Below are 23,390 nucleotides of genomic sequence, written 5' to 3' on the forward strand. Positions count from 1 at the left end.
GAAAAAATGTTTATATTTTATCTAATATCTTTGAAATATGATATAATGAACATTATTTTTTATTGTCTATATACTCTTTAATACTAAATGTATATTATTAATAAATAACTTTCAAAAACTGACAGAATAAGGAAACAAAATCGATAATTTACACAATTTTATGTACTATGTTTAGAAATTATTTTTGTTTCGTAAATTAAAATTTAGTTAGTTGAAATTTTCGTAACGGACTGATCCAAACCGTATTATGTGAGGTATTATTGTACATACAACAATAAATTGCACAAAAGAGGTCTAATTGTGCAAACGGAAAAAAATATATAATAATTATTTAAAATTTATTTGTATTTTGTTATTTTTTAAACCTGTAACTTAATATTATTACTAGAAAATGTATACATTTATTTCAGTAAAATTAATGAATGTTATTACATATACTTAATAATTCCATATTGGATGAATCAATAGCCTTGTAAAATTTTCAATTGGGTCAATGTAGCTGAGAAAATATGAAAATGCGATCTTGAAAAAGCAAGCAATAAAGATGAGACAAACTTGGAGCATGACTGTACGTGATTCCCAGCGTATTATTTTAGTTGGGAGTCTAGTTTCAATACGACGGTTGGAAAAAATATATATACATTTGCTATTCTTTTATCCTCAAAGTTTGCTTATATTAAATTGGGAAGTTCTGTAAGGTGTAAAGGAAATTTTGTAAGAAAAAAAATATAAATAATAAAATAAAATTCTTTGGTAATTTCATCCAGTGTAAACTGTAACTATTGCATACAATCAAACACAAATAGTGAATTACTACGTACACAACACAGTGTTGTTTCATTGTCACATATATCAGAAAAGTGGTCATTTATTACATACATTATTGCAATATCAGGGAAATATTTGTAATTTCCAATTAATAACCGCAATTATAATTATATTACCGTAATATATTTAAAGTAAATAATTGCTGTTAATTAATTTTCAGATAAACTAAAATACTGAATAATTTCCAGTTATTGAAAGTGTATTTTAACAAATACACTTTAATGACGTATTCTACTGTAGACTCAATTTTTTCGTGTCAAATCTAAAAACTAAAGAGATTTAATTATTAATGAATATTGATTAATTTTTTAATAAATTAAAAGAAAATTTCAAAATATAAACATAATGGAATAATGTATTCGTTTATAAATCTCTAGGCAACTGAACTAACACTTCTATAGTAAATTTATTAATATTATATAACTAAAAAAAATGTTTGATAATTGACGATTCTCGATATGAACTAAATATGTTTTTATTTACTTTTTTTATTAAATATAGATTGTTGTGGCTTTTGCAATTATTTCGTTTCGGTTTCTTATGCGTAAAATAGAAATTCGTAAAATGAGAACTTTTAATATGACTAAATATTATTTTACTATAGCAAAAAACACAATAATTTTCGAAAATTTGAAAAAATGTGCAAATTTTATCAAAAATTAAAACGTTCTCAAACTTCTTTATTTGTATTTAATATTTACATATTAACTTATATTACATAATATCTATTATATCCAAAATACATATTTTATAAGAAATCGTTAGTTTATTAACAATGTTACTGATCAATGAATAAACGCCATTAAATAAGTATTCCGATTGATGGAATTCCAATCAATATGAAATAGAAGGTGGAAGGTCGTTGATCTTAGGCGATGAACCTGGAAGGAAGGAAGAAGTGTGTTCGAAAGTAGGTTTTAGTTAAAATACAGTGTTTTTCGCAGTTCGAAGAGGTGAAACGGAACGGCTGTTCCCGTTGGTGTCCTGGTCGTTGTCAGGATAAATTTATTTTATTCCGTGGCCGTAAAACCATCCGGACGATGTGGGCGAGGAAATGTGTCCAAGTGCAAATTCGGCGCAATCAGAAACCGCTGACATACGGTATTAGCTACGTGCCGGATTTCGCATTTCAAAATTCCCAAAGTGTATTCTCCTGCATTTTGTGCATTTATAACAAATTTCACCTTTCACAGTTTATGACGGTCGCATTCGGACAGTCCGGAAGGCTTTAATGAAAATCCTATTAATATCATACATAGCATTCAACATATTTTCATTCAGCCAAATCTGAACTTTAAGCACCTGTTATTTCAAAATTGTTTTAGTTTTACTATAAAGTATACATATCTGAAAAATAATACTCACACTCAAAAATAATAATTTCAACAATTTTACAATATCAATTACTATAAAGAAATACTTTTATTCTACCAAATCGGACTAATCAAAGAATTTAATAACGAATATCAATAAACAGCATTTACAGAGAATATACTATATATTAAAAATAATGATAATTTATGTATACAAAATAATTTTGTCTAATAAAGTTTGATAATTTATTTTGATTGTTATCTATTAATATCATACATAGCATACATAGCATCAATATGTTGAATGCTATGTATGATATTAATAGGATTTCATTCAGCTTAAACTGAACTTTTTAAGCACATGTAATTTTAAAAGTATTTTAGTTTTACTTATTATAACATATACATTTCTGAAATAATAATACTCATACTCAAAAAGATTTTTTTCAACAATTTTACAATATCCAATCACTTCCGCCAATATCCTGCACTGTTTAAAACCGGACTAATCGAGGACTTTAAAATATACAGCATTCATAGACTATATAGATTAAAAAAGAACGATGATTTATATATACAAAATAATTTTTGAGAATTTATTTTCATTGTGATCTATAATAATTATACTGATTTTTTTTTATAAAGTGATATTAATAATGTTGCATATATACTGTGCGTCTGTTGTTACATTTATTTGGAACGTACGAACTATTGATTTAATATAACAAAGTTATCTTGTCCATACCTAATCGCATTTGCTACAACACAGCTCACAAGTTTCATAAAATCATCCACAAATTATCGCGAGTGATTGTTTCAATTTCGTAATATTATTTTATTATTTTGATTACATATTTCTACAGATTTTTCGATAAAATAACTTTAATTACATTTTATTATAATATTAAAATATTATTTCATTTATTCGTATAAATGAATTTTGTAATTACCGTAAAAAAATAATTTAATTAGAATTGATATATTCCAATCAATTTATTTTACAACCCATTTCAATTTATTAATATTTAATTCAATATTAAATGTATTTTATATATTCATATAAAAATATGAAACCTACTTTTTTTTAAATATTAATAAATATGTTATGATAGTTACATATAAACAAATACAAAATTAAAACTTATCTTTCTGAAGAAAAATATATAAATAGTTATTAATTCCATCTGGTCTTGGGAATCTTAATTATTTTTGTATTTAAAACAATTAAAATATTTAATAAATGCTAATAAAACTTTCACTAAAAAAAGTTGCCTATTTTATTGCCTATGTTATAAATATTTTCATTTTAACAAACCATTTAATTAAAATAGAAATAACACAATTGGCTTTGCTGCAATTTTTTTTTAAAACATCCATGAATAACATACAAATTAATATTTAAATTTCTAATATTGGTTTACGCAGTGGCGGAACATTTTTTTTTGAGAACTCTAAAACAAATTTTTGTTTGGGACAACTATACATCCCCTATCATAGTTCCGCCACTGAGATTTCATGTGTCATTTATTGATAAAACCTGTTAGAGAAAACTTGTCTATCAAAAAATCAAAGAAGAAACTTTTGAAAGAACACACAATAAGTTGGTAGAATGTTTTAATAATAAGTACTTGAAAGATTTTACATTGGTTCAAATTTATTATTGAAAGTTGTGTTTTTTTTGTAGATAAATTATCTTTTTGTTTCTTTATATAATTAAGTCTCTTTTAAAGAATTTATTTTTATGCGGTTGTAAAGACTCGATTAGTACGGTTTCAAACAGTCCGGGATATTGGCGGAAGCGGTTATCCGCACTATGCGAGATAATACTACTGTATTTCAAACTTTAAGTTATTGCGTTTTAATGGGATTCTTATAAAAGAAAAATGGTTTATTCAGGTTGGATTATTAGTAGTGGATTTTAAAAAGAATCTCATTAGCATAAGCATAATTCACTTAGAAACGAGATAAAGATTATAGCCATAAAGGTAATTAATTTTTCTGGTTTTGCGATGATATCATTGATCCACACTCGCACCGGTAATTTCTAAATTAAAATTGTTATGTGAATACCATGTAATGTAATTATACAATTTATTAGTACGCTACGATACTTGGGTACACGTTGGTTTGCATTATGTTTTCTTCGCAAATGGAGATCAATTAAAAATTAATTAAGTGAATGGCGATCGTTCCATCGCCATAATTGCACTTTATTTATTGTGCAGGATTTCATTAATATCAATTATGTACGTTCACTTTTGTGAGTCAGAAAATTGTGCAATGTTGCACATTAATTTTGTTTATTGCGCGGGGTTGCTTAGCAATATGGTTTCTTAACATCAAATACTTCTTTTATAAGTTTTTTTTTGCATGTAGTAGCATGTTTCACTTATAAGGATCTTCAATTATGTATAATATTCATGGTATTTATACGTATTTGTAAAATCACCAATCCTAGTGTTATATAAAAGATGCGTTGTTTAACTTTAATACTCTGATAAACTGGGTTACAATTTGAATTACAGCAGCACCTCGCATAGTGCGGATAATCGGTTCCACCAATATCCCGCACTGTTTGAATTAATCGAAGTCATGAAAACAAATTACAAATAAAGAGGGATTACACGATGATTTATGTATAAAAAAAATGTTTTGTGTGCCAATTTCTTCTAATTTATTTATGTTTTGTCCTTTAAAATTTAATTTATTTTCAAATTTTCTGATCAAAACCGCACTATGCGATTAATTTTCTTATTTAGTAATTTAATAAAATATATTCTTTATATACAAAATACGTATACCAATCTTATTGTTCATCTACAAAAAAAAATACTATATAATTTTAATGACATAATAATATTTTTGAACAATCTGCACAATTTTTGCAACGATATAATATAGGTAATAAAATGGTAAACTTTATGTGTTTCTTATTGGAAAATCTGCAAAATCTGTATTATTATAAATTATATATAATAATTAAGTTTCTTAATGTTAAAATAGTAAATCTGATTTTTTTCTGTATTTTCCAGACGCATATATCATTTCTACGTTTAGCGTGTACACCTTCGCATTCAATAAACCAGGCATATCTTGATGTTACGCCGTATAAATCAGATTATTCATATTTATTTTTGTTAGTATTCCTTTTATAAAGAATATTAGAGCTTCGTGTAAAAAATCTCAACCTTGCTAAAATTAATACGAATTTTATAAAAAATTTGTATTTTCTATTGAGTTTATACACAAAAAAATCCCATTTAATGGTGTGAATTTACGTCTCTTAAAATATTAGTCCATATTTTATTTACTATTTTACATAATATAAAATGTATAATTATATAATTATTTTTACTAATGTAGTATGCGAAAACGTAAATTGTTATAGAAAGAAAAATTATAATTTTCTTTTCCAGTAAAAAATCGATAAGCACCGAATAGGAAAGAGTCATAAATTGGGCCACAATTATTTCAAAATATTCTTTGATGAAATCCAATATAAATATTAAATTAATAGTTAAAATTATAAACTCGCAATTTGTTTTTATTCTCTTTTATTTTTCTTTTATTCCATTCATTATCTTATTTTTTGGAGTTTAGACAATGGAGATTTGTTGCAATAAAAGTTATTATTATTTAAAACTATAAACTGTTATCTCAATATTTCTATTATGTAAATACGTAAATTACATAAATTACGTAAATAATAACTAATTGTTAGTATTATTGGGTCTTAAATTATCTTATTAGAAATGAACATTGTTAAGTTTCTTATTAGCAGCAGATCAACTGCTTTGGTAGATCCGTTGTTTACCAAACTTTATTTGCTCTTAGAAATAATCCCCACTAATAAAAGTAATTCTTACTAAAGAGAAACTCTCCAACGCAAATAAAATATATAAAGTAATAATAATAATTACAAAGGGCTGCTGAATCTAGTAAATTTAAAATTAATTTAACATTGATAAAACTCAGGCAATAATATTTTTTTTAAATTAAAATATAATATTAAAAACAGAAGAAATTAAATTTTGGTGATTAGACAATTAAATAATAAACGATTAAAATAATAATTAAATTACATATTGTTTTGTTGCATAATATCAATAGAAATCCCGACAATCATAGTTCCGACAGTACCAAAATCCCGACAGTATCTTTTATTATTTGCTATAGACTTATTTATAATAAACCTTAAGATAATATGATTCAGAAATATATGTAAAAAATATTGTTTAATTCAGTTCAAATATCCGAATTGTTCGTTATCCCATCATCGATTTAACAAGCGCTTTATGTTTCATATCAACACTAGCGTTAGCTCCCAAAAGTAATGTCAATCAGTTGGTAAGGTCTTCATTATCCCAATATTTTCGAAAGGATTTGTTGTCCGATTTATTCCTAGTCTGAACAGTTCGTTAACCGATTTCTGTTTTAATGAGTTTGAATTGATAATTAAAATTTGCTGAAACGGTTCATCTTTAAACTATTAGAAAGTAAGACTATATTAAATAATAAAGATAATTTTAACTATTAATAACTATTGGAAAAGGCTATTGACCATAGGTCTTACCGCCTATATATTCTTATATATTTAAAGATATATATGAGTATATATATACATATATAATGTGGTGGAATGGAAGGAATCGCACGCATCGTGTTTGTGTCACGCCACTGGTTTGAAGCACGCTCCAGAACCAAAACAGAGCAGTTCGTAGTTCGAGTAGGTCCCGGTAGGTGCGCCCGTAGTACTCTTAGCATATGGCGGCTGTGCTGTTGCAGCTCGAGTGAAGTGTTCTTGCGAAAAGGGAATTTCTGTGATTCTTGTATGAATTTATGTGCAAATCGTGTGCGGAAGTGATATTTGAGATGGCCAGCATCAATTGACCGGCCCACCGCATCGAAATCCGCCCTTTGATCTTAGAATTTCGAGGTAAAGTGAACATGCTTATTGGTTATGTGTATAACAACATTTTTGTTGTTGTTTTGCGTCATGTGTTTTTCAACCTACTCTCACATTTTATTCTATTTCAAACCAATTCCTACCATAAGAGACACATAAGAATAGTTAAGAAAAATCAAGGTACGACCATAAGACGCCCACGTCCTTACTACATAGACCATAAAGTGTGTATCCTTTTTTAAAAAATCTGTTTGTTTATGTTTGATGTTATTTCTCTGTCTTTCTCACTTCACCTCTCGTTCTCTCAATTAGCGTTTTATATAATACCGGTTTGTTTATATTTTTTGTAAGGGATTCGACATGCTGAAAGTAATGCATGTTGCGGATAATTAATTGAGACTAGTGTGTGGGTGGCTAAGATTCTTGTAATTTATTTAGATTTCGTAATAGTCACCACCTACACTGCATAATTGGGTCTAATTAGAATTTGATGAGTGCAGCACGAATCTTCTCTCGATGCGATGCGAATGCTTTAAAAAAAAAAAATTTTTCGTTTCGGGTAATTTATAAATATCACTTACCCGAGACACTGTCAGACATAAAGTTCATACTAATGACCAACGTGATTTATTAATAAAATATTTTGGACGTGTCTGCTTTTACAGATTTTCCGTATCTGGATTAAGTTCAGCTATTATTAATAGTTCTTGCAAACTAACTTCAATCTCTTGAAAAACACAATACAAAACTGATCACATGAGCTATACTTTAGTTAAAAAATGATTGAAATTGAATATTCCAATATTTATAGTTAGTAGACAGAAAATTTAAACATATCCAATTCATTCCCATTAAATCCAATTGGAAATTTTAATTCGGTAATTACGTTACTTTAGTTAACACTTTTATTTAATTGTAGTTAATCCTAAAAGCCTAAGGAGTTAATTCGGAAGAAATATTAGAAATAACACCAATCCACCTTTATGTACGTTGCTTAAATTTAATAAAATATTTTGGTTTAGTGTTAAATAGAAGATTGGTTGTATACATCTTGCTAAATAATGATATTTTTTTTTTATGAATTTTGTATTATATAAGTCAACAAATATATCATTTTTAAATATAACAAACCAATCAAAAATTTAGATTATTTTCATTTATTGAACAACTTCAAAAGTTAAATAAATGCAGACCAAGAATATTACAAAAAAAAAGAACACAAAGATTACTTATAAAATTATTACATCAATGTCTTGATTAATGTTAACATTTCTTCGGATTTATTATGAACACGTTTCATCTTATTCGAAGTGAGACAACGGCTATTATGCAATTATCCGAGCTAAAACTATGTGAGTCAATTTGTAAGAGACCACTAGCATTCCTGAACTATGCGTGGGATGGCAAAAGGGTTCAAGGTCGAGGTCGTGGAGCGAGGTGTTAAAATGCATTCGAATTTAAGTTGTTCTGTTGTGGTGAATGCCAAAAGGAAAGTCGTATTATTAAAATAAATATTTTTATCCTGCCTTCGTTCCGCGTTCTCTTTTTTTTGCCGAGACAGCAGAATAAACTATTACGGTATTATAATCAGCATCTGCACATCATGACTAAACAAATGAATTGCAGATGCGTCAATAAATTAACAAAGGAATGATGTGAATGCGAGAATTGTGCGTTTGTACATTTTTTAATCTTGGGATTTTCACAATGACGTAATTTCTGCACGAAATGTTTCTTCTGTCTTTCGAAATGTCTTTTTTTAGTTCCGGTTTTGATGCGTATCAAATCGTTTCGTTTTAGTACAAGAGTAGAAAATGGGATTATAGCAATTATGCGCACACCTTGGAGTTCAATGAGGATGTAATATTCTATTGTATTTATACTAAATCTATAATTAGTAAAATTAAAGTAATTTTTTCCCAATATATTAATAAAGTTTTTTTTTATATCAATTTGCTAATTTTCATTAATACTTTAAAAATATTTTTTTTTCAAAAATTTCATAATACTATGTGTGCAAATAATATTTGCTAATTATTAAAAACCAACACTGTGTGAAGTTTCGTAATCCTCAATAATTACATAAAATCTTCTCATGTATCGTTATTTAAAGAAACGTGACTAAAGATATTTAGTATTATTTACTATAAACTTAAGTTTATTATTCTTAATCGTTCGTTTCATAAAGAAGATAAATTTATATTTGATTTAAATTTTTTTTTTCCATTAAATATATATATTTTGTATGCGCGGAAGAAGTAAAAGTTGAATACTACAAATGAATGAACGAATGTGAAACAAAAGATAACACAGCATAATTGTATTTCGAAAATCATGCACACAGAGGTTTGCGTTTGGTATAATCCAATTGTTTTAACAGTGCGCACCAGGCAAAGGGCTATGCCTGAGGGGTTCAAGGTTGTAGGCACACGATGCGAGGTGTTAAAATGCAAATAGATTTACTTGTCCTTACGAGAGAAACCTACAACAGCCTGCGGAATTCGGCTGTACAAATGGAAATGTTATTACCTCTAATTATATTTGCTAAATACCGAGAGCGCGGCATCACGCGTTTCCACAATACTTTTATTCACTTTTCTGTTTGTATTTGCAACTGCAAATTTGCATACCGACATTTATTTTATTTTTCTCAACATCTTCGTTACCCAATATAGTCGAAAGTTTTTTTTTTAAGTTACTATTGTTATTATAGGCTTATATAATAAGTATGATAGTTATGAAAATAATCATGAAATTCAGTTCAATTACTTCAGGTTTAAAATAATTTTTCTAATAAAGTTTAACGTTAGTACTGATACTCGTAAGGATTCAGCAAATTAATATTTTATGACATTATAATTGGTTTTTATCCTGAAATTGTTACGTATAATATATTAAATTAAAATTTAATTTTCTAATGAAATAAAGTAATTATAAAATGAAATTTTAATTTGATAATATTATATCATTCGTTTTCTCTATTAGTTTGTCAAAAGGAAGGTTTAATAATCAATAAGAAAGGTTGTTTTTTTTTATAAAAAAAAATGTAAAATGAAATTATTTGGATTATATTAATTATACAAGAAAATGGAACAATTGAAATGTATAAAACAATTGCTTCAATTAATGACAGATAATTGTTGAAGAAAGCTTTGGTCAATTAGATACGAATAATGGGAACGGTAAGGAAGTGGAATTTCAATAAATCACTGTTGTGTCATCGATTTTATGATGTATTTATTGTTCGTAACATAATATCGTTATTAAAATTAAATATTTATGTTTCTCCGCTTCTGTCGGGAAAACACATACGGTGATTTGTTTATAAGAATCTTGAGTAAGAGGTTTGTTTACGCTATTCAAATATTTTCATCTTTGCGGATTTATTTATACAAATTTTACCCGTTTGTTCTTTCGCCGCGCACCGTCTCTTTGCCTGGCATATGTTACTACATCATAGTACAATGAACTTAATATCTCGCCATTTGTTCATGGTTATTTCCATGTATGGATTCATTTCTGCTTATTTCAACTCTGTTGTGTTTTATACCGTATGCAGATAGTCGAGTTTTCGCACAGGTCTAATTTTGAACAGTTCAGATTGAGAACAAATCGGACAACGAACACTTTCACGAAAGATTTTTTATGTTTGAATAAGAAATGACTGACTTTTGATGGATTATGTTCGTAAACTGAACTCCCAAAGCATTTTTTTAACTTATGGACGATTATAATTAGAAAATAAGTAATGTTTGTTCAAATTAATGTCGACAAAATTAATTATTTAATAATGAAAAGTTAAGGACAATTGCTTTAATACATATTTTTTTTTTATACATTTTACAATAATAATGAGAAACCGTAAAATGATAATTCACATATTGAATACTTTAATAAAATTGTAAAGAAATTGTAAAGTACTGTAAAATATTTCATTCTCATAATATTTTACATTGATTTTTATTTAAGATTGCAAGAAAATCTGGTATGTTTTTATACGAAGCCTTAATATTGATTTTCTTATAGGATATTTTTATTTTCTTTATACATTTTCTATTAGACATAAACAATCTTTAAACTTTGCTCGTTTCATCGAAGTTATGGGTTGAGATTTCAAATCTTCAATTTTTCGATCTTTGAACATAATAGTTCGTTAAGATCTTTTCGAAGAAAGGAATGAACAGAAGTTTCAGGAGCAATAAGTTCTTCAACATTCTATTGCTCTTTCTAGAACTTTTTTCGAGAGTTCTTCGACGCGTGCTTCAACAAGATCAGTTATCTTGTAGTTACTCAAAATAATTAACGAATATCATAATAATAAATTGTAAAATGACTTGTGAAAGTTATTATGATTTTAATGTATTTTACCGTTTTTCACCAATAAAATACCTTTATTAATTTTTCAATAGTACTTATATGCAGAAGGCAATTAAACTGAGTGTTCGTTATTCAATGAATTGGAAACTTTATTGGATTATAATAGAATGATTTATGTGCAGTTTTTTTTATGACGCGTTTAGAAATTCTGAAAATGAATAATCTGTATGTAATTGCTGTTTGATATCCCTTTTCAGGAATGCCACTCAATCCGATCATCCGTTTATAAAATGATAAGCTACATTGTATGAATCCAACGGTTAATCATTTGCTTATACATTCTCTGTTTATTGTAAAAAAATGTGATCGATATGAACATACATTTATAGAATCGATACATTCCTAAATGCAATGTTATTTTCAGACTGCGTGGGAATTTTCCTTAGTTACGTAATCATAATTTATCATGTAGGTGTTAATCACTTTCTTGAAGTAAATTCAGTTGAGTTGATCTTCTATTCTTCTGTTTCGGTAGTTTCTTCTAACTGTAAAGCCTTATACGTTCTGCATTATGGAGCATCAATGATGTTCTGAAAAGAAAATTTATAAAATCAAATTAGTACAGTAAAACCATTTTGTTGTGCGGTAGATAGGGACCACACAAAAAAAATATTCGAAATTTTCATAAATTCTTACATATAACAAATAACTTTGTATAATAAATTACAGAAACTTAGAAAATACGTCAAAGATTTACGAAATACGTGAGAAAGTGCATCCAAACAAAATAAATAATTAAATTACATATAGAAACATGTTAAAAACATTTATTTTTTTCTCATTGTACATATAGAGAAATTTTCAAAATACATTATTGACTGCTACTCGTGTTAATCCAAAACGCGAATCTTCTTGTGATGAATTGGTACAAAATCGACTAACAGAATCGTTTGAGCTGGCTGTACATATGCACACTGATAAAAAACATTACAATGGTACCAACGCCGTTGGAATTGGTTGGATGTCATATACCGCATAAAAAAGACCGCACAAATATAATATCAAAATATAAAATATTATTATGTTGCGACTATTTTCTACTGTACTTCAAATCATTGTTATATACATCTTTTACAAGAGGAGCTCTTTAGATTTGTGTTTACAATACCATCTTTGATGGTATTTTGAGAGGTAGGATTAGATAGGATCTTATTTTGGCTTACGTTTTGAAGGAACGTAAATGTTATTTAATGTAGAATTGTAGCTTATAAAAGCTACTTCCTTACATTATGAATAATATATTTAATATTTACAAAGATAATACATAAATCAAAATTATTATATTTACTAATAATTATGGAGATTATAATTGATTAATATTCCTTTTTTTTCTATTTGATAAAATTATCTTCTATGATAATTTAGTTTAGGTCTTATTGAAATTTAATTGATTTTATTTTCTTTAAAAATAGACCCCAATAAATGTTTGAGTATTGATTGAAACTTTTATAGTATAAAATGAATTTTATGAAATGTATGGAATCCAATTTGTATGTAACAAAATAAACCATTTGGAAACAATCGAAGGCTTAACGAGAATTCGAATAAATTGGATTGCATGTTTTGTTTATATAAGTGATTAAGTCTAGCGAAACAATTTCGATAACCTATATGCAAGTTTGAACGTCGTAAATCATCTCTTCGAGTTTAATCATTTCACAACAGAAGAAAGTTTCCATCTTATGTTGTTTCTCCATTTTCTTCTTCTCCCACTAATAGACTTGCATTATTCTTTCTTACCGAAATAGAAAGATTTTCACGCGATTTTTTTTTGTTGTTGGTGAAATCCTCGCCCTGTGGAAACTGATGAAATCATTTGTGCTACTCCAACTTTGGTCATGTTTATTAATTCCCTTTGCACGCGATCCGATCATTGTGTGTGGTGTATGTATATATATATACACACATATAACTAATACTCTTTTTCCGCTCGGAGAGGATATTTAAAAGATATTTCATAATCCGTTATTGAGGTGTGTTTACACATACATAGGCATGCACAGATATTGTAATCGTGCGACTCCATCCAGCCGACCGGTGTCGATCTTATCTGGTCACCAGCTACAAATTTCCAATCGGATATCGATCCTAAAAAATTACATGAGTAATAACTGTTACTTGGGCTCTCCGTGTACATGTTGCAATTAATTATCGTTTACTGCGGCCTTCTGCTGCTAAAACCGCATAAGACGTCTATTACGAACTGCCAGGATTCCGTAATTACTTGTGGCGTTTTAAAAGCGTCCCCAAAAACGATCGACGAAACCGTAATTACCACTTCCCGATGGATATTTTCAATAATAACACCCTACTTTTCTCATAAATTTACTTAATGTATTTTACTCATTCACTTGTTTCTTTTAACAGATTATACATAAAATCGTTTTTTAAATGATTACATAACACACTCAATATTACGATGTTATATATACTTGTCTCGTCTGACTATTGTGTGGATATAGCAGTACAATCTTTTAAAATATGCTCTGCATGTGACATATACCAAGTAACTTGTCTTAATACTTATAGCTATATATATTCCAAAAACACTACGTGATACTTGGCTACATTGTGAGTTTACTGTAAGAAAGAGTTCAAATTCAGTGTAAGAATATGTGATTAGTTATCTCATATATCAGTTCTTTAAAATATATTTAAATATTGATTTACCACTTCTAAATATTAAATTATAAAGAAATGTAATCTTTCTTCCAGAACTAAATTTTTTATGTTTAAATTGAATTGAAAACTCGGAAAGGTTATTTGTCAATTGAGTTATTTATACACTGCGTGAAGAATACTGCTCACATGAATGATCTGTAGCTGTCTGAAATGTTATAAATTTAGTGGTCAATTTATATTAACGCAGAGAAAGGGCTATATCATATTTATTATTTTCAGTATTTTGAAATAAAATCAATGAATGTTGTGTTTTTTTTTGTATCAAGTTCTCAAAAGTAAATAGGTGAATATTTGATGCATATATTTGTGTCCATCTCCTGCATACTTTATAACCGTCCGTCTGTTTTGTGTTTTTCACCTTTTATCGAGGGTTTACCTTCTTTCTTTCACCGTTTTTTACCGTCTTGTAGAATCCCGAATCATCGGAGTTTTATTTTACGTTCCATTTTATTTTCATTTTATTGTTTTTCGTGGCACTATTCGTGCATCTTGTATTGCACGCTAAATTATATATTAGTCTATTCCTGATTTATATGCGAGGTCGCACTCCCAACGTAAAGGTTTTACGCATTTTCCAGTTATGCTTTAAGATGGAAATAACATTGTCTCCGATGCAGTAAATATAGAGAAACAACAGAATATGATTATTCCTTAATGATTCCTTTCTATGGAAGACTTCAAGGTTCACTGACTCGATGGAAACGAACGAATAGGGACTATAGCTGAATTGATCCAATTAGAATATTGACTTTGGAGAAACAGTCCAATTTGTGGAGACACGAATAGTCTGTGGAATACATAAATGAAAAGCCTGTGTTGTATTCTATGGTTGAAAACAGAAATATGAGGAAGATAGATAAAGAGATTCGAGGTCAATTTGAAAATCTGTTATTGATCTCGAGACTGACTCCCATATTCGGATAAGTTATTAGTTTTGTTTCCGTTTTGGTTGTATGGAAATCTAAGTGGAAATACATATATGCATATAATGTCATAACTGTTCCTGTGATGTGTTTTATTTTTGGTTTAAGATGAGGATGCGAAATATCCTCTCTTCTTTAGCTGGTTAAAGGCATGCGGTTGACCTCTCTTGCTTTACGGCTGATAACGAACGTATTTATTTATGTTTGCCGCATGCGTATTTATTTTCTATTGGCCATTCACGATAAGTAGTTAAGCATACTCACGTTTTGAAGCTACTTTACAGCATGGAACTCGTATTATACTCAAAGAAAGTTCTCAATTACAATCATATTTAACATTTTAACTACAGCTCAATCTTCGATATTTTAAAATATATTCATAACATAAAGTTCTTTATATGTATGAATTTATTTACGGTTTTATACTACCACTAAATCGTGGATAATTTTCAATGCATTGTACAACTTCTTTTTATAGTTTACCAATTGTAAATGTAAGGTTACAAATTAATTTTATCTTAAAATTGTAGTGACTTATGTAATGTATGCTGTTTGCGAAAGAAGCTAAAGGTGTTCGACAGAAAGCCGGTTCACTCCTAATATGAATACCACCTGCTGATCTATATGAAACTCATGTTTATTAAAAAAAAAAGATTCCATTCCGTGAGTCATTTATGTACACATCAATTTTTTTTATTACTATTACTGTTTCATCAATCATTTTACTTGTCAGTACAGAAAGCAATACTCAATTATTATCGAGTTTATTATTATACCACATATCGATTGAATTTTTATTTTTCTGATTTGTATCGAATATACACGACATTCAAATTGTTAAAATCTATACTAAATGTTATTACCGCACCAATTCGATGTTTATATGAAATGAAACAAGTTGCAGCAGTATAACCTTCTTGCATTTAATCCACAAACAGTTTAGAAACATCTTAAGATATTTAGCGCCCATAGGCTACTATACAAAATGCGCCCTCTTCATAAGAATGTACGTGGAAGGGGAGCGCCCCACTTTATAAGAAAATACATGGGACACCGCCCCAAAATGCTGGCGCCCCTAGACTATATCCAATTTAGCCCTGTGGTTAAGGTTGCCTTGGACACACGTTAAGTGTATAAGGAGATGAAAGCCTCGGCGAAGAAAGAATAACCCACAAACACTAGTACTCAAGTGTTAAATAAAGGTTTTTACCCTGAAATGTTCATCATAATTGGACTCACATTTGTTTATCAACTATGAAATGTTTCATGTAAGTAAACACTGTAACGTATCCAAGGCAAACATTGCTAAACTATTGAAAGTTGTCAAATTTATTTATGGCATATTTTAATTAAAGTTAATAATTATAATTACAAACACAGCATAATTAGTAATTAACGTTGTCCGATAATACAAATAATTTCGTTAATTAAAGCTTTGTGTGGCTTAATGCTAATTTATTTTTTCGAACAACAAAGCTATATTTTTTAATTATTTTTACGGATCAACAGAAAAAATGTATCCTCGAATTAGTAACCATTCTTTGGTCGAAACAAATAATTGCATTGTGTATAAGCCGGAGAGCTTAATGTTCAGAAGTTGTGTGTTTTTCTTCTTGTATTCCTCATCCGGAGTTACCTCGGAATCAACCCGTAGTCTGATAATACTTGAAGGGGTTTATCGGGATCAGAGCAGACTAATAACTTCGGGAGGTCAGCCATTGATTACTTTCGTATCGGGGGATTCGTGCCATCTGGATATTAAATTTCAATATTGCTGTCCAATTCGATTATTATTCTTAGAGCACTATAAAGTCGATCGCAATCTACAGGTCAATCGTGTAGTTTCCTCTAATCAATTTTTAACAAGTGCATCGCAGCACAGCGAAATTTCGTTACCTCATTCTTGACGACCTGCTTAATAGAGGAAAGATTAAATTCTGATTACCTGTTTCAGTATCGAACATTTCCTTTATGGTATCATCTGCTGTTCTATAAATTGCTTGTTACGTACTAGTTATTGATATTTCATCGATCTATTTTTTTTAATTTTAAATAAATTTATATTTCATATTGTTAATTATGTTGTAATTGTGTCACAAATGCACGATGTTTTTGTCTACTTATTTTGTATATATCAAACTTATTTTTCTAAAACTCTATGCACATTTACAACAAATACATAATTGAAATGTATTTGCGGGCCATGTAATATTGTTTTCGGGGCCGGATGAGGCCCGCGGATTCTTATGAACTATCAGGAGGCAATCGAAATCCAGGCAACCGAAATCCCAACGTTCGAAATCTCGACTGTATCGAAATCTGTATTAAAAAATCCCGACAACCATAATGAACTATATCGAAAGTTGTCGGGATTATGGCTGTCGGTATTTCGGTTGTCGGGATTGCGATATAGACCCGATTTATCAATATGATTGCACACAATAGCTAGACAAAGGAAATGAAACATATGCTAAATATACATTGACGTAAAGTTATTAACGACTAAATGATTTTAAATTACTGCTTTCAAATTTGAATTATCTAGAGATTTAAGTAGACAATTAATTACAATTATCCTTATTATATTTAAAAATAATATTTATTCCAACAATAAATAAGAAAAAAACTCAATGCAATAATAATAAACATAAAATTCATCTGTTGCAAAGGTCTATTGGCCATACGTCTCGTTTTATATATTTATTTAACTGTTGCAATATATATTTGTATCATTCATTTCAAATATTATTTTTATATATATATTTCATAGTTTGTGAACATTGTGAAATTTAAATAAACACTTGAGATATTTTACAATATTGAAAACAGATTTCACATTTGTGAAACATTAAAATGTTTTTTTTTTGTTAAAATTTTCCATAAATAGTAAAATACGTAGATACATATGTAAGGGATTTTTTTTTCTTGTAAAACTGGTTAAATATTAAAATTTACCGAATTCCGGGTAATTGATACACTTGATAACTTGATCGCGGATATTACAATGAGGTCTAATTATGTAATATATATATTTTTTGTATCTATGGCGACGAAGGATATGCCGCAGCTAACACTGTTTTAATCGTTAAAATTTTTATGTCATCAACAGTGCGGATGATTTCATAATAATTAATATATTTCATAAGTTAAGAGAATCAGAGAAAAAAAAAACTATATTCGATATATTGACTATTATTTTTATATACAAGAACATAAAAAAAGAACAAGATTAACAAATCGTTAATTAAATGGTACTTTAATAGTCAGATAGTGAGTGTTAATTGGTCTGAGTCTCGGTAAATACTCCACTAATGAACGTGATTATTTTTTATTTCAAATCAATTTAGATTTCGATGCTTGATCATCGATGTTTCTGCTTTTTTTCCTATTATATTAATTTGAAATTTATTTAAATATTGATTTACTACTACAAAATATTGAATTATAAATAAAAGTTATCTTTGTTCCACAATTATTTTTTTTATGAAAACTAGGAAAGGTTATTTGTTAACTGTCAATGAATGTGAATTTAAATTTCGATGCTGGATGTTCTTTTTTTTCTTATTATATTAATTGTGATTCATTGAAATTAATTCAAAATCTGAAATTGAAAATATTTCAGATAATTGTATTAATTAATGAAATAATGTATTGCATTTCTTACCGCCAGCATTTTTATGATATAATTAGTATTTTCATATAATGTCTATTCTTTTATTTATTTAATTATAACAAAAAATACCTCGCATAGTACGGTTCCGAATACGAATTCGATAAGATTCCGTATTTCATGAAATATTTAGATCGAACAAATGCGACTCCGAGAGCTGCATACGGCTCTTTATTAAGTCGCAGTACAATTTTATTTTTATTATATTATATTTGAATTTGATTACTAAAATTTTGAAACAAAATTTTCTTTTTCGTAATTGTATGTTCTTATATGTGACTTGTTAAAATATGCAATTACATTTAATTAAAAAATATATAAAAAAAACTCTCTTTAACCTCATGTGCACCCATTCTTGATATAGAATGTTGACATGAACTTCAACTGTAACATGTGAGGTTATTGAGTCTCGTCTTTCCAAGCTATTTTAAATATTTTACTCGAAACTCTTTAAAGTTATTACATTAGTTATATTCAATTTCCTTGCTATTACCAAAAATACATCATGCATTTGCATTGGACGTGGTGAGCATTTCCGAATTATGTATTAGAATGGGCGGGAGTTCTTACGATTGATTAATGGTTCCGGAGCGTTAGGGTTTCACAGATGAATTACTTCGTATGTGTGAACTCATATGAGAATATATTACATATTGCGGCAGATATTTTGCACGTGCAATACCCACCACCACCGGCGGCACAGTAGATTTCCAACACTAAAATGCTTTTGTTGCAATATATATATCACGTGATTCACTGCCTCCAGATTTACCTCCGCTGCTGCCAGATTTGATTCTAACAAGGGCAAAGCGAATTACCCGAATGGATTCTAAAAAAATATGATGTAATGAATTCGTTCTTTATAATAAAGGCTTCGTTGCTTAAACGTTTATTGGGATACTCGTAATATCATTTTAATTACGTGTACGCCCCAGCAGGATATTGCTGGATAAGTACTAATAGGTAATAAATTATCGCACCTTTCTAGCAGCGTTTAGCATTGTTTTACCGAAGCGATTACATTCAAAGTACTGCTGGATACATGCTGTCTGCAGTGTGCAATGTAATTGATTCGATTATGACGGATACAATGGAAGATTTCTTCACGAAGAATTAAATATCTTCAGTAAGAAAACAACATCGAAATTTATAAAAAGTGTATAATTTATGACAGAAAAATCCTTTTTTTATATATTAATTTGAAGGTCCATTTATTATCCAAAGGGTTGGTGGCTAGTTTCTTTTAATATTTTATTTTTTAAAATTTGTACCTTCATATAGTTTTAATTTCAGATATTTCTCAGTGTAAATAATAATTATTCAAGATTGTTTGAAACGAATCGAGGATATTAAAAGCGCACGGTGGCAATCGAAATCCCAACAACCATAATCCCGACTGTATCAAAATCCCCACTATATACGGAGTGGGAGTTGTGATTACGCTTTGTTTATATTGATGATTAAGCGTCTCACGGAATTCGGAGTATTCAAAAAGGTATCCGTATTCGAACGTATCAACTGGATTGTTTACGCTTGGTGGAGGTTCCTTTGTACTTTGTATTTCTTTATACAATAAGAGACTTCGTAAATACATAGTTTGTTTTTTTTGCTGTATTAACAATAATAATTATAATAACAATGGTTAGACACAACAAACTCTCATTTTTAAAGTTTTGTTTATTTTTTTTAATAAAAATATTTTTTTTATTTTGAAGTTACAAAATTGTCGGGATTTCAAAATAGACCGAAAACCGCACTACTTTTGTACTATTTTTATTTAGAATTTATTTTTGTTTAATTAAATTTTGGTTTATTTTGAAATTTTTAAACCGCACTGCATGAAGTATTGATGCAATAAATGTTATAATAATTGTTAAAATTCTATTATTTCCAAAATTAGAGAATTGCAATTGCAAATTATAGATTATATAAAATTATCCTTTTTTGGATTTGTTTCCAATTAAAAATATTATAATATTACAAAAATAAAAATTATTATTTCGATAATGCAATTATTGGAAACATAAGATTATTATTGTTATATATAATTGTGTACGTTCATTAAAATTAATTATAATACCGTATGCAAATGTAATATGTTGCTTTATTAATTTATTTATACAACTATGGTATATTGTGTACATTATAGTATGTTATTATTGTATTTTGCGCACCAATGTATCAATTTAATTATGAACTGAATTCAGTTTCAATAAAAGAATCCCATGAATAGGCATATATTATTTGCAACATAAATGAACAAACCGTACAAAAGCACAACAATCCTTTGTTTATTTCTTTTTTTTATATCGTGTTCTCTTTTTTTCTAAAATTGATTTTTATACACTGTGTGCAAATAATTAACGAACGAGAGTATATGCATTTATGTCATTGAAAGCATTTCCGTTCATAAATAAACAGACTGCTCATTTTTTCAGATTCATTGTAACTCATTGTTTATTTACTTATTTTTCTTTTGTTATATAATATTTATGAATGTTTGTTATTTTGTGAAAATAATAATATTTATTATTATTAATTATCTTTTGATATCAAATTTATATCTACTTTGCTTATTATTTTTTAGTATAAAAAACATCTAAGATAAAACTATAGATGTTTTTTATAAGATCATATAATTTTAGTTCTTTAATATATAGTTACTTTATATAATATAGTATGTGATAATTTAAAAATATTCAACGACTTATTATTTTAATTTTGCTTGTTAACTTAACCTAAACTTGAACATCACGATCTTCATTTCTTGTTTGGAAACTGCTCTCATTTCACCAGGATGTATTTTTCTTTATATCTCGAGTATTTGCAAACATAGTTTCAAGTAACCAAGTGGAATTCCCTTTTAAATAGCTGTTAGATTATAGTAATTCCACTCACTAAGTTTAGCTCATCTTAAATGTCATGATCTTCATTTGATACTTCGATTTACTCCCTCTTCCTATTTAAGAGAGATGATCAAACATAGTTTCAGGTAACAAAGTAGTTAATCTACTTTGAGATCAATTTTGGAGACAATATACTATATACGATTACAGTAATTCCACGGTTAACGAAGTCCGCATATGTCGGAAACCATTGATAGTTCTTGGAAAGAAATTCTAATCTAAAGTTTGATGCAAAATATGTCCAAAAGTTATACTAGAAGAATAATCTATCATCAAAGGAATTAGAAATGAAGTTGTCGCCATAGATCAATTGATAAGCTTTGAAAATGTTATAAATTTATTGAATGCAGAAGACGATGGTTTTTAGTGGAAGATTTAGGAAACGTTGTTTTAACAAAGAAGACAATGAAAATGAAGAATTTCATGAAGTTGAGCAACCGAATAACTTAAAATTAAAGTAAAAGTGATTCTGATGTAGAAAAAACCGTGCAAATGAAAATTAGATATATAAAATTTTAATTGTAATATTTATAAATAAGGATTCAATATTATAAATTTAATTATTTATTAAAATTACATGTTAATATTATGAATGAAAAAAGTTAATTGTTACATAAAATTAAGAATTTTTATTTTATTATGGTATTTAAATTAATTATATTAAAATGATATATATTCCTAATGTTTGGTTTAATGATGTATATATTAGTGATTTATTTATTTTCAATGATTTACTTAATTTGTAATACAACAAAATTTAGTTAGACAATATTGAAATAAAGCCATTGAAAATATTCGATTAAAATGTTAAGCACTCTAAAATCCATTTTAACTAACTCGGGATTACTACTCTATTGTAGTTTTCTACGTCAGTTAATGAAATCCAATATGCGTTCATCACGACATCATAGCACATTTAGATTATACCAACTTTTTAATTAAACCGTCCCGAAATGCATTCACGTCAGACGTGTGTATGTGTTCCAATAATTATTCCATATTTCGTTATTAACATATTTATGGGTATATTACTGCATAATAGTACACTCGCAGTCATCTACCTCCATAATCTTTTATGAAGTGCCGAAGCACACAAACCATTATAATGGCGAGAGTTATTTTCCCACTTTTAATTACACACTCGTTAACATTTCATTAAAACATAAGTTTTATCAATATTTTCTATCCGCTCTTTCTTGTGTATTAAATATAATATGCAGTTTAAATTGAGTTGTTTAGAATTGATGTGTTTTTGATGCAAAATATTTTGGCTCAGTTCGAAGCCAAATATTTGATAGCGAAACACTGAATTTGATCCAATTAGGAATAATTTGTTTTGCACACGAATCGGACATGGTTAGTGACTCTAATTCTCGCCGGATTATTTATCGAATTCTCAATTAATTCATTTAAACGGCGCAATTGTTTTATGCAATTCCAACAATTGAGTTTCGCCCGATTCGATTCATTTAGTAGACACCATTTGCAATTTCTTTTGTTTTCATTTTTTTACCCAGTTTGCTTTAAATTGATTTCAATTATTACGTAATGAATTGCAGTTTCGTGCAAGTATGAAGAAGAATGATAGTTTCATAAATACAGCAATCCTTCACATAGTCCGGATTATCACATTCGTTTGAAAGTCTTGTTTCATAAGCACAAAAATTAAATCGCATAAGAAGAGATTTGAATGCTGTGCTTAAAGGGGAAAAACGAATTTTCTATAAAACATAATTTTGTCTATAATAATATTTTAGAATTTATTTTGATCAATAATTTTTTTGT

At 28.1% G+C, this 23,390-nt stretch overlaps 1 protein-coding gene across 3 annotated transcripts in view; it reads left to right on the top strand.

Annotated features, from left to right (window-relative positions):
- Nucleotides 1-23,390, top strand: part of LOC108566937 (tyrosine-protein phosphatase Lar) — a 430,502-nt gene that overhangs the window by 157,955 nt on the left and 249,157 nt on the right. The window contains exon 1 of one of the 3 annotated variants that reach the window (XM_017927081.1): nt 6,891-7,077. The exons of the other annotated variants lie outside the window; for them this stretch is intronic. The gene's annotated coding sequence lies outside the window, so the exon portion shown is untranslated. Of the gene's footprint in view, nt 1-6,890; nt 7,078-23,390 lie in introns of those variants that run through there. 3 annotated transcript variants of the gene reach the window in all.

Source organism: Nicrophorus vespilloides, unplaced genomic scaffold (genome assembly GCF_001412225.1).
Source record: "Nicrophorus vespilloides isolate i.1.1-1 unplaced genomic scaffold, Nicve_v1.0, whole genome shotgun sequence".
Taxonomy (NCBI): domain Eukaryota; kingdom Metazoa; phylum Arthropoda; class Insecta; order Coleoptera; family Silphidae; genus Nicrophorus; species Nicrophorus vespilloides.